Source organism: Aptenodytes forsteri, unplaced genomic scaffold (genome assembly GCF_000699145.1).
Source record: "Aptenodytes forsteri isolate BGI_AS27 unplaced genomic scaffold, ASM69914v1 Scaffold1, whole genome shotgun sequence".
NCBI classification, from domain to species: Eukaryota; Metazoa; Chordata; class Aves; order Sphenisciformes; family Spheniscidae; genus Aptenodytes; species Aptenodytes forsteri.
Genome location: NW_008795035.1, coordinates 3,165,471 through 3,183,707, shown reverse-complemented (window position 1 = coordinate 3,183,707; position 18,237 = coordinate 3,165,471). Strand labels below are relative to the sequence as shown.

At 37.4% G+C, this 18,237-nt stretch overlaps 1 pseudogene; it reads left to right on the top strand.

Moving 5' to 3' along the window:
* The window catches only part of LOC103896702, an 80,774-nt pseudogene that overhangs the window by 31,410 nt on the left and 31,127 nt on the right, over nt 1–18,237 (top strand).

Sequence of the window (18,237 nt, the reverse complement as noted above, 5' to 3'; positions counted from 1 at the left end):
CCGGGGGGGTGGGGAGTGAGGGAGTGGCTGTGTGGGGCTTACTTGCCAGCTGGGGTTAAACCATGACATGGGGCAACTGAGGCTAATAGTGCAGTAGTGTAATTTATCTGGCATTCATGGATAGAATATTCCTTACGCTTTTTTGCCTGATACAATTTCAAATGTGATTATTTTAGTTCCTGTTTTAGGAGTATATAGTATAAATTCTCCTATATAATAAGTATAAATTCTCCTTTAACACTAAGTATAGTAAGAATAACTTGTACAGTAACTGTAAAATCTCCTTGTATGACTTGTATACAGGAATAGTGCAGTGCAATATTCTTTCCTCTGCTCTGATCTGCCTGTGTTGAAAAACAAGCCTGACTGCAAGCTCTATGAAGAAGCAAGCATCCTGTAAAATAAGGCATTATTATTCACAAAACTTTTCAGCTTGGTTTGTGAGCAGATCTGTATCAGCTTTCATGCATTACATGAACAGAAACTAGGGTAAGTTTCCAGAATTTCTACAAAATGCAAACTCAGACTTTGAGGAAGCTGTTGCATATTAAAACATTTCTGGACTTTGAATCCATGATAACCTGCAACTTATGTTTGTATATTGTGAGTATTTGAGGCCAGCAGGTATGTTGCTACATCAACTTTGGGGACTTGTGGGATTAGTTTTATATCCTTGATTCAAACTGTTTCACATCACACAGCTAGCCTAGGCTGGGACTCATTTTGGAGACTTACAGATAATTGTCCTAGACAAGGCTCCCTCAATATCCAATGGAGTGAGAGAGAGGCCTCCATGAATGACTACTTAAATGGGGTCACTGAATAGACTGAGAATTTTGTAAGTTGTATCGCTAGGAAATGATTGTAGCTTCAAATTGCTCTGAAGGTCTCGGCAAAAGGTAAAACTGCTGTTTGTTGAGGATCTTACTTTTACACTTAATTCAGTTGTGGCCAGTTTTTCTCTAGTGGATCCAGGTATCCTCCTTGCTTCATTGCTTAAGATGTAGCCGGTTTGCCCAATGGTTGTAAGAGAATGACTTCAATGGAGGGTGGCTATACTGCATACCCAAACCCTAACAAGCAACGCAACTCTCTGGAATAGTAACACTCTTAATAAATAATCTTTTGTCATTGTCACTTTCAGACTGCATATATACTTAAAGCCTTTTTCTTGTACAGAGAAATGCTTATTGAATACTTCACTTGTCCTAATTATTCCATTGTATGTTACCAGCACTATACGATGATAAACCACTAAATCATTAGATATCTTTTACGATGTCTGTTATGGAAATTCGTATATTCTGTTGGAGAATTCTGTCTTTTCTTATTCCAAGAACCTACCAATGGAGATCTTTAAAATGGTTTTGTTGATACAGGTTTTTTGCATAAGCTGTCATCCTTTTAGACTGTTTATGGTCCACAGTTTTTCACCTTCTTCAATATTGTCTATACTTCACTGCCTGAATGTCATGGTTTAACCTCAGCCAGCAACTGAGCACCACACAGCTGCTCGCTCACTCTCCGCCCCCCACCAGTGGGATGGGGGAGAGAATTGGAAGGGTAAAAGTGAGAAAACTCATGGGTTGAGATAATAGTTTAATAATTGAAATAAAATAATTATGATAAAAGAATATACAAAGCAAGTGATGCACGATGCAATTGCTCACCACCCGCTGACCGATGCCCAGCCAGTCCCTTTTACTAGTGACTAGTGCAAGCACTGCTCAGCAACAACTAAAACATCAGTCAACATTGTTCTCCTCCTAAATCCAAAACACAGCACTGTACCAGCTACTAGTGTAAGCACTGCTCAGCAACAACTAAAACATCGGTGTGTTATCAACATTGTTCTCCTAAATCCAAAAAACATCAGTGTGTTATCAACATTGTTCTCCTCCTAAATCCAAAACACAGCACTGTACCAGCTACTAGGAAGAAAATTAACTCTATCCCAGCTGAAACCAGGACACTGTACTCGATATGGTGTTATTTGACCAGGTACACTTCTATTTGATGTTTAAAATACAAGTAGTAATATGACAATAACACTGTGACAAGTGCTAAAGTGGTCCCAGCATCAGGTGACAAGTCTTTGAAGAGGCTACTTAAGGATTCCTATTTTTTTGATTGCTTTGACTACTATCCATAGCTTAAGCAATGAATTATCTAGGAGCTGGGGATTTGTGGATATGTTTTTTTGCTGACGCTAACTTTCTTGCCCTGATTCTTCTTATCCTGAGGATATGAGTGGATATAGTACAGAAATTACTGGAGATTTTTTTGGCAGAGCAATGTGTATGAGATGTAGAGGGTGAAAGACCGTTTCATCTGCTAGTGCTACATACAATCAAGTGCAAAGAAGACAGAGCAGTTGAGGATGTCTTTCTCTTTGCTCATATTTAAAGACATAGACTAATAATATCAAGCTCAATAAGGTCTGCTTATGCTTTTTCTTATCAAGAGGGCTATGGGAAACATGTCATCTGGAAGGAATAATGTACATCAGTAACTTGCATTTGTCATCAGGGTTATTGAGGACCATGCATAATAACACCAGTGGATTGATTACTTAAGGGGACAATAGAGACAGTGAGTAGTTTTAGTAGTGACAGAAATCTGAAACTCTAACAGGAAAACAAATTTTTTTCTAAGTTTCTACTATTAATTTTCTAAAGTTATTGCTGTATCTTCACACTGTTTGCTATTTTGACAGCACTGAGCTCAGCATTACTGTTTGCAGAGGAGTGGGATCAGGTGACTAACCATCTGCATTTTTAGGGCATGTTCAGTGGTACTGTGAACATTATTCCAGAGGCTATTCCTTTTTATTTTTCTGAAAATAACTTACCTTAGCAAAATAATGTGCCTTGTTCATTAAAGAGGTAAAGCATTGAATGGATAACTTTCCATATTAAAAGATTAATGCAGTACTTTTATATTTGTATTAGATATCTAACCTGAGATCTTTGTTTAATTCTGTATATACTTACATTCAATAGAGACATTATTCATTTGCATTCAAATGCATTGTTAGGACAAACTGAAATTTAATTATTATTTTGCATTATTGGAAAATGCATACATGGATTAAAAGGACTTCAGAATTTTGAAACATGTTGAAGTCAACTGTTTTCGAAAGGTACTGCCTTTTTAAGGACAAAATTTGTAGGTACTGGTGATATCTTTTGTTAAATCAAATTAGTGTAGCTGCAAAGTGAACTTTAGGGTATACAAACCCTTCCTCAGGATTTGAGTTTGCATTCTGAAAGTCTTTTTTTTTTCTCCCCAAACTATATCAGATAATCTCTGCATGTAATCACCTATTATCAATGGCTCATCTAAAGTGCTTTTCTATGTTAAATAGACATGAATAACAGCATAATATTCCTACGAAATTGAGTCCCACACATCAGTTCTCATTTAGGTTTTTAAAATATTTTTCAAAGCTCAGGTGTATTGGAGAGAAAGAAGCAATCCAAGCTGCACATGTAAGTACGTACCAATAGCTTTGCAGAGCATGCTGCAATTTTATCTTGTGAGGTGCTACTGAACCAAACATCTGAGTGTCAATTTTTTTCCACCAAAGAACATTCATCAATATCCTTTTTAACATTTATTCTTTTGATCTAATAAATTCCTGTTTCTTGATTATTAACAGAGACACTTTCATTTAAGGGAGACCAAAGGTGCCCTTGATAATGTTTAGTTGTGCCTCTCAGAAATTTTTCCCATTCTGTTCCCCGGATGTGTGCCACCGTGTCTTTGCAGTTTGCTTTCTCATAGCCCACAAACAATATTTGCTTCATTCGCATGAGTGTGTTTTCTAATGCACTGCCTTAACTAGTGGCCTTTTATCAGACACATGACTGTCTGTTTTATTGAATCAAATAATGTGATTTATTAATCTGTTTTGGATCTATTAATCTGTTTTTTGAATGACTACATTGCAATACTATTGACCTTTGCAATATGAGACTTTACATAAACAACATCTCATGTGTAACCTTTTCTGCTGAGATGCTGTTTGGAAGTTTCTAAATCCACAACTTTAAGCTTTGTAGATCATCTTCCGGACACTATTTGTAAAATGTAATATTGCATTTTCTTTCATGCTAAGGATTAATACATCCAATGTAATCACTGTGCTGAATAAGATACATCGCTTCATCTAGCAGCTGCCTTTTAGTGGCTGTATTATTTCCCTAAAGTTCTAAGTTGGATGTCCTACTCCCTTATTTAGCATATTTTCTAAATATGCTTTCTAATAAAATCAGAATTTCAACTTGACTTTCCAAGATTAAACAATAGCTAATAATTCCTAGATAGGGTTATATGGGGGATACAGTTATCCTCCATAGCTGTCATAATTATGTATTAATAGCCTTATCCTGTATAGCACAATTTAGGGGTTTGTCCTGCACTTTTTGAAGCCTTGTTAGGCTTCATGCTCTACAGCTTCATTTGTTCATGTTTTATGAGAAATGAAGCCAGATAAATAATTTAGCACTTTCTGCAGTTTAAAATTTTCATCAAAATTAATATGACTATGTCAGGGAAGAATTCAAGCATTTGGTAAAGTTTTTGTTAAATTATACAATTGCTTATTAATTGGCTACTTGCACTTTTAAAATAGCTCTCCATAACAAATTCCTCTTGTTGTATAAAGCAGCTGCTCAGGATTAACGTTACATCAATGTTTCAGGCTCCAGGAAAAGGATAGATGAGTAAAGCTCAACCTCAAATGTCAGTGAGCTCTTTGTTTTTACAACAGAAATCTTTTCTAAGCGATTGAAACAGCTCTGTCAGGTTAAGTGAAGGAAAAAAGTCAATGACTTGAATACTATAGTGCTTTACCAGTGGCTTCTTTTTTTTTAAAATATAACTATCTTAATGTTACTGTGTCATTATAATGAATCGGAACTACTTGCAATTGATTGTAATAGCAAGAATCGATCATTATCTGCATTATATGCTGAGCACCTTTTTCTGACACTTAATCTGGCTCATTGACACTCAATTTAATTTTCTTACTCTAGGCTGCCATATGCAAGAGACATGCAAGCAATCCATTTGACAGCAAAATAACACGCTTAATGTATCTGTATTGAAGTTTTATATTACTGCCTGTTAATGAATTAGGGCTTCCACGTTATCCATTTGAACTACTGTAAGGTGGGTACTGGTCTGTTTTGTAGAAGTATTTGGAGTTAGCTATCAATGCTTTTCTCTCAAAATGGAAAGTTAAATATTGAGTAGAGTTTGGCAGGAATCAGTCTTGGGTCAGGTGCTACTTAACAAATTCATTAGTGATCTGGATGATGGAATAGAAGACTTAATGAGTAAGTCTTTTGCATTTGAGATGAAGCTGCAGGGCACTGAGGTTTTATTCTAGGACAGGATTTAAATGGAAAATTAAATTATATTTGTAAGCTGGGAGGCACTCTGAGGGAAAAAAAAATACAAGTAACAGGAATGACAGCAAGCTCCCACACTTAGAATTTAGGAGAGATCTGCTGCCTAAATACAATGATGGCAACAATTGGGTGAATAACAATTTTGTAGAAAAAGCTCTTTGTTATAGTGTGCTAAGATTCAGTGTGAGTTGACAGTGGTACAAAGTTATAAGAAAGGGAGCTATCTTACAGGGTGCATAGTGAGATTGACAGCCTGCATGACTGTCCTGATTTCGGCTGGGATAGTTAATTTTCTTCCTAGTAGCTGGTACAGTGCTGTTTTGGATTTAGCATGAGAATAATGGGATAACACACTGTCTTAGTTGTTGCTGAGCAGTGCTTATACTAAGTCAAGGACTTTTCAGCTTCCCATGCTCTGCCAGTGAGGAGGTGCACAAGAAGCTGGGAGGGGGCACAGCCAGAACAGCTGACCCCAACTGGCCAAAGGGATATTCCATAGCATATGATGTCATGCTCAGTATGTAAGCTGGGGGGAGTTGGCTGGAGGGGCAGTGATCACTGCTCAGGGACCGACTGGGTGTCAGGTGGGTGGTGAGCAGTTGCATCATCTCTTGAGTTTTTTGTTTGTTTTTTACCCTTCCTGGGTTTTGTTCCTCTCTTGTTTCCATTACAATTTGTTGTTGTTGTTGTTATTGTTATTATTATTCTATTATTTCAAGTATTAAACTCTTCTTATCTCAACCCATGAGTTTTCTTGCTTTTGCTCTTCTGATTCTCTCCCCCATCCCACCGGCGGTGGGTGGAGAGTGAGCGAGTGGCTGTGTGGTGCTTAGTTGCCGACTGGGCTTAAACCACAACAATGACATGTGAAGTAATCAGTCTAGTCTATTTAGGATTGGTATGGCCTCAACTTTAGTGTGATCAGTTTTGGTTGTCACATTAAAGGGAAGATGTGGACCAGTTGAAGAGAATACCAAGGTGAAGAGTAAGAATGATTAAGTGTTTAGGAAACATGACTTACAAGGAAAGAGAAGTGGAATTGGGCTTTCTTCGCTTAGAAAGGCAAGCTTTTATATCAGTCCTTAGATATGTAAAAGGTTGTTGCAAAACCAAAATTGATGTCGTTTGTGAATGAGATGTATAAATGCAGCTAAATTAAATTAGATACTTGGTAAAGTAAGATAGTGGGGAACAGAATACATTTCCTGAAATGGTGGAATAGCCATCATTCTTGACATTTCCAGCAATCTCTGAAGTAGACTTCATACTATTTTGGGGTAGAAGGTGGTCTAGATGATGTCTTGAGTCCTTTCAAGTCCTAAGATTCCATGAAAACAGTCTTATTTATTTACTTATTGATTTTATTGGTTAACACTTGGTTTCAATCTTGAGTGTGATTTTGTTGGAAAAGCTGTTTCATATGGAAATGTTTCATTTTTGCATATCTTGGGGCAAGAAACACCTGTAGTGATGATGACTTATAAGCAACTTAGCTCACCAGGTCAGTGAAAGTACATTTAAATTGCAGTAGTATAAACACCTAGCTGTACAATGTATCAGGACCAACCTGGATAAGATCTGGAGTGCCTGCTAAAATGGAATAAAGAACTGTCATGTTGTTCTGCACTTCCAGGAAGTAAAATATTTACATCAAAAGATGGAAGTACTGGAAATAAATTGAGAATGAGGAAAAAATGATGTTACTTGTAGAAATAAGGAGGGGAAGTAGAGCTTCTTGGTGTGTTACCGCTCACAATCCTGTAATCTTGCTATATCTCAAACTGCTTCTGGGTGTTGAGATAACATCTTTAGCCAAAAGCAGGTTATAAATCAGGGTAAATTACTTTAAAAATAATTATGTAACCTGTGTCACTTGCACACTGGATCAAATAATGCATTGGAAGATAATTAATCCCATGCACTATTTTGTCATTTTGATTTATATTAAAATTCTCCATTGAATTTGTAATGGGTAAGAAAGCAAGTTAATATTTTTGGGTTTAGCATAGCTGTTTTACCCAATACAGACAGGAAAGGTGACACTAACTTTACCATTTGCTATGAAATCTGTATACTTAATTTGTATACATAATCTGTATACTTAGAATATTTTGAAAGGCTAAATTATTTGTGGAATAAACAAAAAAAGAACTTTCTACAGTTAGTTTTCATGAAATGCATCAATGACAACTCAGATCAGTTAGATTGTACAATAATATGCAGGATGTGGTGGTGTTGTAATAAGGTATTATTCATTTGTCTTGGGAAAGTCTGAGAACAAGTCTTACTCAATGTAATAATTTTTAACCCCCCCCAAAAACCCCCAAACCCAAAACACCGTGTCTTTTACTTCATAGGTCAAGAGTTCCTTTTTTTTTTTTTTGCTGTGAAGCAGATTGATTTCAGTAGATTTCATTTTTAAGTGGCTGAGTAAGGATGAACGCTTACTAATTTTCCCTCGGAATCATTCCGTTCATGTGGTTTTGGTAGTCCTTATGAAGAGAGATTGTTCTATAAAGAAACTGCTTTCACAATACTGTTGATGTACTCATAGGTTTTTTTGGGGGGAAGCGAGGGTGCATTAAGGATGCCATGTTAACATTTCAAAAAGTTATGATATTACATCTGTAATGTCTGGACATTTGTATTATAACAGTATTGTATTTGCATATTATTCTTTCAAATGAACAATGCTCATAGAATACTGTTTTTTCTCCTGTTACTGTTCAGTGTGCGGTTCCCTTTTTGCAGACATTTATTGTCATCTGGAGGGACACAGTGAGAATTGACATCTGCCTAAAAAAAGCCTGAGGCAGGGCAACTGAAACACCTTGTGAAAAATGTATCTTTCTTTCTGACTCTGAAGGAAGTAATTGAACTAGTTCAGGCTACACATCTAAAAGTTAGATGTCTAGAATTAGTTAAAATGGATCCCACTCATGAGTGCCTCAGGCTGGGCACCTAGAAGGTGAGAAACTTGTACACTGTGAGAAGGTAATTCTTTTCAGTCTTTAATGTAAATAAATGATTTAATATTAATAAAATGGGGAGACAATTTGCCTCCTTACTAATGATGCAGACTTACAAACAGGCCCAAGAGCCACAGCAGTAGTAATAACATGATGGTAAGACAATTTGACAGGACACTCCTACCCAGAAATAGGGCACTCGGAGTGGGTGTGAAAGGGCAAGGATAGCACTGATGTTAGAAAGGAAATAGTACCAGCAATGCAGAAAAGTTTATTTTCTTTGCTTAGCTTTGTATATAACATTCATCTAACTTATAATAATAGTGTAAAAACAATTCTTCCAGTATGAGGACCCAACCAAGTCTTGGGGTAAGTAGTTCATGATACTGGCTGAAGTTTGTTTCCCTACATTGTCTTATTTGTTGCCTAAAATCTGAATGCTTTACACTGAAGGAGGAAATCAGTCTTGTAGGTTTTGTAATCAGCCTGTAATGACCTTTGCTCTTTAAAGGCCTTTCCTCTTTATTTGAAGGATGCTGCTGATATAAAAACGTGGTAGTGTCTGGCTGTGCTACAAAGCAAATTCACAAGTGTGCTGAAAGAACTCAGGCTATTTGTGCATCTCTTCAGAAGGAAAATGTGGGTAGGGTTTAGATGAAAGCTGCTGCTTGTTGCACTAGACCAGTTAGGAGGAACTTGGCTGATAACATATGATCACAGTTTTCGGAAAAAAAGGGTTACGTGAGCTTATTAAAAATACAATAGAACTGTGCATTCAGGGAATGAGTTAAAGGCTTTTAGTATTAGGGAGATCAATCCAAAGGAAAAGAAAACAATTAGCTGTATTTTTGACAGAGGCCACTCTTATGATTTCTGTAGGTTGTCAGCCCTGAAGCTCGTTCAGATGACATGGTGTGCAATGGAACACAAATTAAATTGCAAAACTGGTATCAAAGGAAAAATTAATAAGAGTATAGGAAGTTTGTACTCATTTTTTCCACTATCCGTTAATATACTGGTGGTGGTTAAGGAAACTACCTGAAGGAACAGAAAGATGAAATTTCAGAATAAATTCTGCTAAAGCTCAAGGGAAACAGACAGCAGGCAGAGCTGTAGGAACTTGGTGTCATAGTGGAGTTGGTGTTTTGTGACAAACATAAGATGAATACTGTGTGCTATTCTGTAAGCATTTATAAGAGCTTGTTTGTTTACTTAAAGCCCAGTTGGATTGGATGCTTATTGTATTTCAACTCCTAATGAGGACAAGATGAGGTCATGAATCTCCCTGATAAACATGAGTATATACATATGCTTTGAGGAACACTGATCTACAGAGCCTTTTTTCTTGGCTGATGAATCATAGAATGGTTTGGATTGGAAGGTATCTTTAAAGATCGTCTAGTCCAATCCCCTGCCATGGGCAGGGACATCTTTCACTAGATCAGGTTACTCAAAGCCCTATCCAACTTGACCTTGAACACTTCCAATGCTGGGCCATCCACAGCTTCTCTGGGCAACCTGTTCCAATGACTCGCTACCCTCATTGTAAAAAAATTTCTTCCTTATATCCAATCTAAATCTACCACATTTCAGTTTAAACTGTTGCCCCTTGTCTTGTCACTACAGGCCCTGGTAAAAAGTCTCTCTCCATCTTTCTTAGAAGCCCCATTAAGTATTGAAAGGTCTCCCCAGAGCCTTCTCTTCTCCAGGCTAAACCCTAACTCTCTGTCTTCATAGAAGAGGTGTTCCATCCCCCTGATCACTTTTGTGGCCCTCCTCTGCACCTGCTTTAACAGGTCTGTGTCTGTCTTGTGCTGGGGACCCCAGAGCTGGATACAGTATTCCAGGTGGGGTCTCACAAGAGCAGAGTACAGGGGGTAGAATTGCCTCTCTTGACCTGCTGGGCCACACTTCTTTTTATGCAGCCCAGGGTACAACTGGCTTTCCAGGCTGCAAGCACACATTGCCAGCTTGGAAAATCGTATCCAATTTTTCATCCACCAGTATCCCCAAGTCATTTTCCACAGGGGTGCTCTCAATCAGTTCATCCCCCCACCCTGTATTGATATTGGGGTTTGTACCAATTTGGTGCAGGACCTTGTGCTTGGCCTTGTTGAATTTCGTGAGGTTCACATGGGCCCACTCCTGAAGCCTGTCAAGGTCCCTCTGGATGGCATCCCTTCTCTCAAGGTAACAACTACACCATTCAACTTGGTGTCATGCGCAAACTTGCTGAGGGTGCACTCAATCCCATTGTCTGTGATTGAAGATATTAAATAGTATTGGTCCCCGTATGGACCCTTGAGGGACACCACTCATTACTGGTTTCCATTTGGACGTTGGCCTGTTGCGTGTCTCTTTGGATGTGGCCATTGAGCCAACTCCTTATCTAACAGTCCACCCATCGAGTCTGTATCTCCAACTTAAGAGGCAAGAATGTTGTGGGGGACTGTCAAAGAAGTCCAGGGAGATGACATCAGTCGCTCTTCCCTTGTCCACTGATGCAATCACTCCATTGTAGAAGGCCACTAGATTAGTCAGGCATGATTTGCCCTTGGTGGAGCAACACTGGCTGTCTCTAATCACCTCCCTGTGTTCCATATGCTTTGCCATAACTTCCAGGAGGATCTGTTCCATGATCTTACTGGGCACTGAGGTGAGGCTGACTGGTTGGTAGTTCCCAGGGTCCGCATTATCCTTTTTAAAAATGGGTGTCATATTCCCATGTTTCCAGTCACTGGGTACTTTGCCTGACTACCATGACTTTTCAAATATGATGGAGAATGGCTTGGCAACTCCATCAGCCAATTCCCTCAGGACCCTGGGATGCATCTCATCAGGTCTGATAGACTTGTTTATGTAATGAAACTGTCAACTGAATGAATTGAGATGCATGGTTATTCATGCAGTTCTACATAGAACAAAAAGTTTAGAGGATATCCCTTCTCAGCCTGTCTTCATCAGTCCCATCTTCTTTTGATTTCATGTGGAGTCTTTCAGTATCTTCAAATAGGAATGTTAATAGGTGTACTGTTCTTGAACTTTAAGGAAACAAAACCCCCACAATCTCTCCCCCAAATCTATCTGTGATAGCAAGGATTTACTTTATACGATGCTGAACAATTTATAGCTTATGGGCTGCATTTTTCCAGTGGTCTGAGACTGGTTTATCTATATCTGATTCTATGAACGTAGGGGTCTGAATTCTGAAGTGACTAGAGCCTGCCTTGTACATGAATAGTGATGCAGGCTGCCTTTAAGACTTGTGTTATGTGGTTCCAGAAGATCATCTTAAGGTATGTTGGGCTGAAATAACGATTCTGACACCATTTTATTGCTGTGAATGCCAATAACGAGAGGATGAGCGCGTGTATGTCTGTCCGTCTCCCAAATGTCACACTACCTCCTGAGGAATGTGTCTGGTATAAGTAAAACCAGCCATTTGGCCGCTGTAATAGTTATATCTGGGAAACAATCTTGTTCATAATAAGACCAAGATTAGGAGTCCTCTACAGTGATATTACACTACCTTTTTGCATCCTTTCTTCAATTGCATTATTTACTCCTTGGCTAAAGTTTTTTTCTGTATTACTTGGTTATCACTGTGATATTGCGATCATCTTCTCTGCACTGTGAACTGAATTATTTGGTATTTCTCAACTACAAATGCATCACTACAAAGTTCCAAGCCATGTCTTTTGTAATTAGACTCTGTTTCCAGTTTACTTTACTTTGCTTACATTATCTGGTTAGGCAATCATTGTCTGGAACATAATAAAATAATCTAAACTACTGTTCTTGTAAGAACAAACCAAACAATTAATATGCCATTGTTTCCTTAGGGACATTCTTTGGATATTTCAATGAAAAAATTGAGAAAACATGAAGAGAAATCAACAGAAAATGGAAATCAAGTTGCTATTAAGGAGTATTTGAACAATATATTTCATTCAAAATGCTTAGAGAATGTTAAAGAATTAAATAAAATGTAAAAACTAAAAGATTTCCTATGGCAGGAAGCCTTTAAGGCCAAAGTCTAATGAATCATGTGAGGAATATTGCTCAAGTGCAGTTCCTGTTCTTAAAATCAAATGAGCTAGACCTTTACAAAGTTGTGGTATTAAGGGTGTGTGCTTTTGTTTACACGTGTGTGTGTGCGTGCAACTTTTTTATTCAGTCTAATGTAGACATAGTTAAACTAGATTAACCTAGTAAATGTGCTGCAAACAGTGTAACAGCAGCACTTTTTTTTACTGTAATCAGTGGTAGACTTTTGAAAGACAGAGAATATACAAAAAAAAAGATGGCTGCAATAAGGCGACCTGCCACAGACAGATACATGCTACTAGCTGATCTTGAGCTAGCCACTTTAAAGCTAATTGTGTGAGTAGCTGAAATCACATTTCTAAACATTTTTCATAATGTCTATCGCATTAATTTCTGTTCCTAAATGAGGCCTTTAAATCTCTCGCCATACAAATAATGACAACTCCCCCTGAAACCAAATTAAAAAAAAACCCAACAGCAAGAGATATGATAACCCTTCTCTAAAGCAGACTGCAAAAAGTATTTCATGCTATTACTGCTTCTGTGTTTGGAATAGACTTCATAGATTAAGTCATGGTTGAAAAGATGGTGCTTTCTCTTGCTGGATACTCTACCTGTATGTAAATGAGTTAAATGTTCTGTGCCTCACTATATACGCCTCAACAAGAGATATGATAACCCTTCTCTAAAGCAGACTGCAAAAAGTATTTCATACTATTACTGCTTCTGTGTTTGGAATAGACTTCATAGATTAAGTCATGGTTGAAAAGATGGTGCTTTCTCTTGCTGGATACTCTACCTGTATGTAAATGAGTTAAATGTTCTGTGCCTCACTATATATTTGCCTTCCCACTGAAAGCAATGGCGAAACCTCAGAGACTGCCTTGGTAAATTGTTGGATGTCACTGTTCAGCTAGAATGAAAATGTTTTAAAAATGCCTATTTTTTTTCCTTCACAAATTTTTAATTGACTTTCCTGTTTTTTGACTATGAACTTCTCAAGGGCTACCTTTTCCTGAATTCGTAGAAAACTGTTAGTATATTCTGTGAACAGATATGGACAAATAACACAATAAATGGCTAACCCTGAGTAGCCACTATTTTTTAATAGATCTTAAGGCATATTGCAAAAATATTGCTTTACCCCACTCCAGGCCCAAGCTCATTGGGTATGTGTGCTGTTATATAATTTTTTTTTTTGCCCTAAACTAAGCTATTGGAGTTCCTTTAGACTATAAGATGACATAAGGATGTGGTTTAGGTTGCTGCCAACTATATCCAGACTGAGAAGAGCTGTGGAAAATTTTAATTTTCTGGGGGAGATCTGATTTGGATGCACCAAATTCTTGTTGCAAAGGGATTTTAAACCTTTAAGTGTCTGACAGATGAATTATGTCAGAAAAGAACTATAAATGATTAGAATGAATGCATGATCTATGATCTGTGTGGAATGAAATAATAAAACTAGTGATCTTATTACTAGGAGAATGAACATAAATTTAGAAAGCAAAATCTACTAAAAACAAACGTCCAAGTTCAACAGTACATTGAATTATATGGGAGGCCTACTACCTATAAGAGACAGCTAAAGAAGATTTTAAAACAGAAGAATTGTACAAATGATTTTCAGTAATTTACAATTATCCGTCTGTTCTTTCCTAACGGAAGGACATAACACTTGTACAGCAAAGATACATAACTAATGAATTTACTGACCTGCAGAAAGGAGCATGATTGTAGCTAATCTTGTACACGTACACTGGCTCACAGTCCTAATGAGGTTGTAAATTTGCTTTAGGGCATGATTATTCAAAAATATGTTACTAGAAGGTCCCAGGAGCATGACATTCAGAAATATTCCTGTGGTTTTGCTCATGGCACCTAAAAAATGTAATTAACCTACTTCATATGCATCCTAGTTAAAACCATAAAATAAAGGAAATTATCTGAATTCTTCAAATACAGTGGTAAAGTTTCCTGTAATTATTCTTTCTGCTGTACAAGTGGAGGACTTAGTTTACCCTATGCTAATGTTAATTATTCTTAGGCAAATGTTCGACATTCGAGTGTGTTATTTTCTATAAGCTCATTCACTGACTTCCTGTCTGTAGTCTATTGTATGTGTAATACACAATGTACCTTGGACCATTTGGTAAAATGTGCTCAAAGGAGGGTCAGGCCTGAAATAGGTACGGTTTGCAAGTGAAGACATTATTCATGGGAGCTCGTGCAGCTCCAGATTTATGACAGTGCTGCGTTTCATTAGCACAAATTTGAAATGAATCATCAGCTCGGCAAATGAAATGAAGAGGTGTATAAGGGAAAGGAGTAATACCCAGCTCCAGATCCCATCCTAGCCTGATTACAGCCTGTCTTTAGGATTAGAACTATGTTGTTTGTTGTTGTTGGTGGTTCATGGTGCCGAAGAAAATTTTTTTTTTCCATTTGGGGGACAGTTACAGTAGTGAGCTTTGAAATGTATAAAAGTTTAGGCTGAGAATACAGGTGTTCCAGTGACCAGTTTACCAGAGGGGAGAAGTATGAGCCTTGAACATATCTGCTTCACAGGCTTGCTCTCAAGCTAAACTCTGCCAATTTTCAGAAAAATCTTATGGAGATTGGGATCCTGTTGATTCTAGGGCTGCCAGAACTTTTACTGCTTTTACATATATAGAGATAATAAAAAGATTACTTTTTATTTCCCCCAAAAGTGGCTATGGGAAGAATTGTATTAACAGAAATAGCAGGTTTAGAATGCTTTTTATCAATGCAGTCTATACTGCGCAGACTTATAGAATTGTATTTCACTTTAAGGTGATAGTCAGTTGCGTGCATGACACTGAAGCAGTGATAGGTCATGCAAGAGATTTGAGGATTCAGCCTTTTCAAATTTGGTATATGAAGGAAAATACTATTTCCAATCTAAAACTCAAATCTAAATCTCGAACACCAGATGCTGGTCTGTAGTGCTGTCATAACATCAAAGAATGGAAGGTGATATAGGTGACCTATAGAATTGACTACAGATTGAAGGCTAGTGTTGAAAACCAATTCCTCCTATATTGTGCAACCAGTTTGCAAAGTATTAGAATGTTCTTATGGATAAAAAAAAATTAAAATGAGAACAGTGTTTGTGTGTTTGACCTTAAAAGAATCTAGGATACAAAAATTACTGTGGGTTATACCTCTTGTTTCTTATATTTGTATAATTCCATTAGCCACATGGGGTAGAACAGGATATAGGTTAAGCATTTCCAGAACCCATTCTTGCTTCTCCTTTGGATTACTTAGATCTTGCGTCAGAGGTATTCTGTGCTTATTTCCTTCCTTCCTAGAGTAAATGGGCAGGGATTAGAGGGAGATTTTGCTTTACTTTACCTGCTACTCGTTAACCAAGCAACTGAGATACTGCAAGTGCATTGTGTATAGTAATTGCTGATAGTGATGAATTACTGCCTTCCTCCCGCAGGACAGGGAAGAGCTATTAATTTGAGGAGTGTATCTGAAGCATATTTTCTTTCCTTAACAGTTTGTTGTGTATTTTCCCAGGACTGTAACAGAAAGCTTCTGTTTTCTGTAGCACTTTACGTATAAAGGTTTTCCTTTTTAATAAAAAAAAAAAAAATATTTCTTTTAGCTTAATGGCCTGAAAATATCATGCACACATGTGCAGGATGGAACTGAGATTTTTCCAGTGAATTTGTTATGACACTTTTCTTTGTAGAATTATAATTATTGGCAGTTATTTCCTTAGTGTCAATTAAAGTTCTTATAGTTGTTCCCAGCTTTGCTCTAATGCCATGTGTATATCTTTTAAGCAAAATGTGCTCTGTACTAAATGGCTTTGTTTAGAATGTTTCTAATAGAAATGTCCCTGCCACATGTATCTGCTTGGTCTGTGTAATCTCTTGTAGAATGTCTTCTGGCATTGAACTGACAGTGTATGTTTAAGCAAGCGTGCTGTAGTTTTTGCATTTGTGCTAGTATTTAATGTATAGCTTGGGGTGTATCTAGTTAATTATGGGGACAACCAAGTTTTAATGAGATGTATGCAGTCAGGTGTTTGGTTGTGTGTAATATTAAAGAAAAACATCTGCAGAAAAAAAACTTCTGTGAAATGGTGTGGGTGTGGTGAAACATTTGATTCCCTTTCTTAATTGGTCTGTTTTGGGGCTAAATATCAGGTCTACCCAACGTTTGTGAGAACGTTCCTGTTGAATTGGACGGAACCAGTACTTGGATGAAACTGATTCATCTTTCAAGGCATCTCCCTGGTTCTCTGCGCATATTACTTTGACAGCATTGGGTTTTGACAATATTCTGGAGGATCAAGCCATACAGGTAAATCTCTAAATAGTTCAGGGAAGCAGTATGTAGCCTTTCTATCACTTAAACTCTGTTTTGAAAGCACAGGCAGGATTTGGGTGATATGTAGCCCTCGAACTGTGATCAGCATAGGGGGAGTGTAATGCTTAGAAATCCAGCTTCCCTGATGTCAATGAAAACCTTCCACTGCCTGCAAGGGATAGCGAGTGAGGAGAATAATAATCTAGGACTTCATCCTTCTGTGGATCATCATATTTAGCATGGATATGTGTGTACAATCTGGCATATATATATATTTATATATTCCTCTCTCTATATATAAATGTTTATGTGCATATATGTGCTAAGGGGGAAGAGAGTTGTTCCTTAGTCTGCTTCACAAAATGACTTCACTTCTTTATTAACAAAACACGGTTTATTCACTCACAAGCCAGGAAAAACAAAGTGTCCTTTCCTAATCCTGTGTTTTTGTTACTGGTTTTCCCACCTCATGTGCGAGTGGAATTGAGGTTGTCACCTCATTGTGGTCAGTTCCACACCTTTTTCAGGGTAAACAGCATGCAAACTTGTATAAGCAGCATCTAAGCCAAGGCCCTTTTATAAACGAAACTTTAATTTGTTATTGTTTTGGCATCTATGAATGTGTGTGTGAGACCATGTGGGCTGGCTGTGGAAGACGCACTATAAAAACTAACAGTGGAATGTTCATCTGGAGATGGTCTGTGTTATTTATGAAAACTTGGGGCCCAATCCTGCCACCTTCTCTCACGCTAACCATCCCACTAAGGTCAGCCAGTGATTATACTTCTTTAAGGATGACTTATGCGCATAAAAATTTACCGGATTTGATATATGGATGGAATTTTCAAACTTCATAAGGGGATTAGATAAACCGTGTCTGCTGACATCCATTGGATGTTGAAATGCAATCTGTGTCTTTGGAATTAACTAAAAACTAAGTTGACACAAACTAGGGGGGAAAAGTCTTTGTATTTAGTTGTATCTTTTATTTTATAGGTGTTCACTATAAGGACCTGGTTATGGGAGTTACCAAAGAAACGTAAAGGTGAGAAGTGGGTTGCGGACTCTCCTACTGGTGTCCAGTCCTTGGTAAAACAAAGATTAAAAGTGTAAGTGGAACATAAAGCTGACAAAAAGGCAAAGAAGCCTGAGCAGTAATTAATGTTATGAAATCTATATTTGGTTCAGATATTGTTTTAAAGGTGAGTTTTTCATTTGATGTGAATAATGTAACCATATTTATTCTGAAGACCCAAAGTTTCTTTTCATATTTGTACCAAATTAGTTGAATTACCTATAGTATGAAATCATTCAAGCAGATGTAGCTTCATACATTTGCAAGAAAGGAATGGATATTTTGTATGCCAGCACTGTAGATTTCTATTAAATTTCTTGTGTTAGAGATCTTGTTTTATGTATCTCCCAGACCATTCTATTAGTGATCTTTTAGCTTGTGT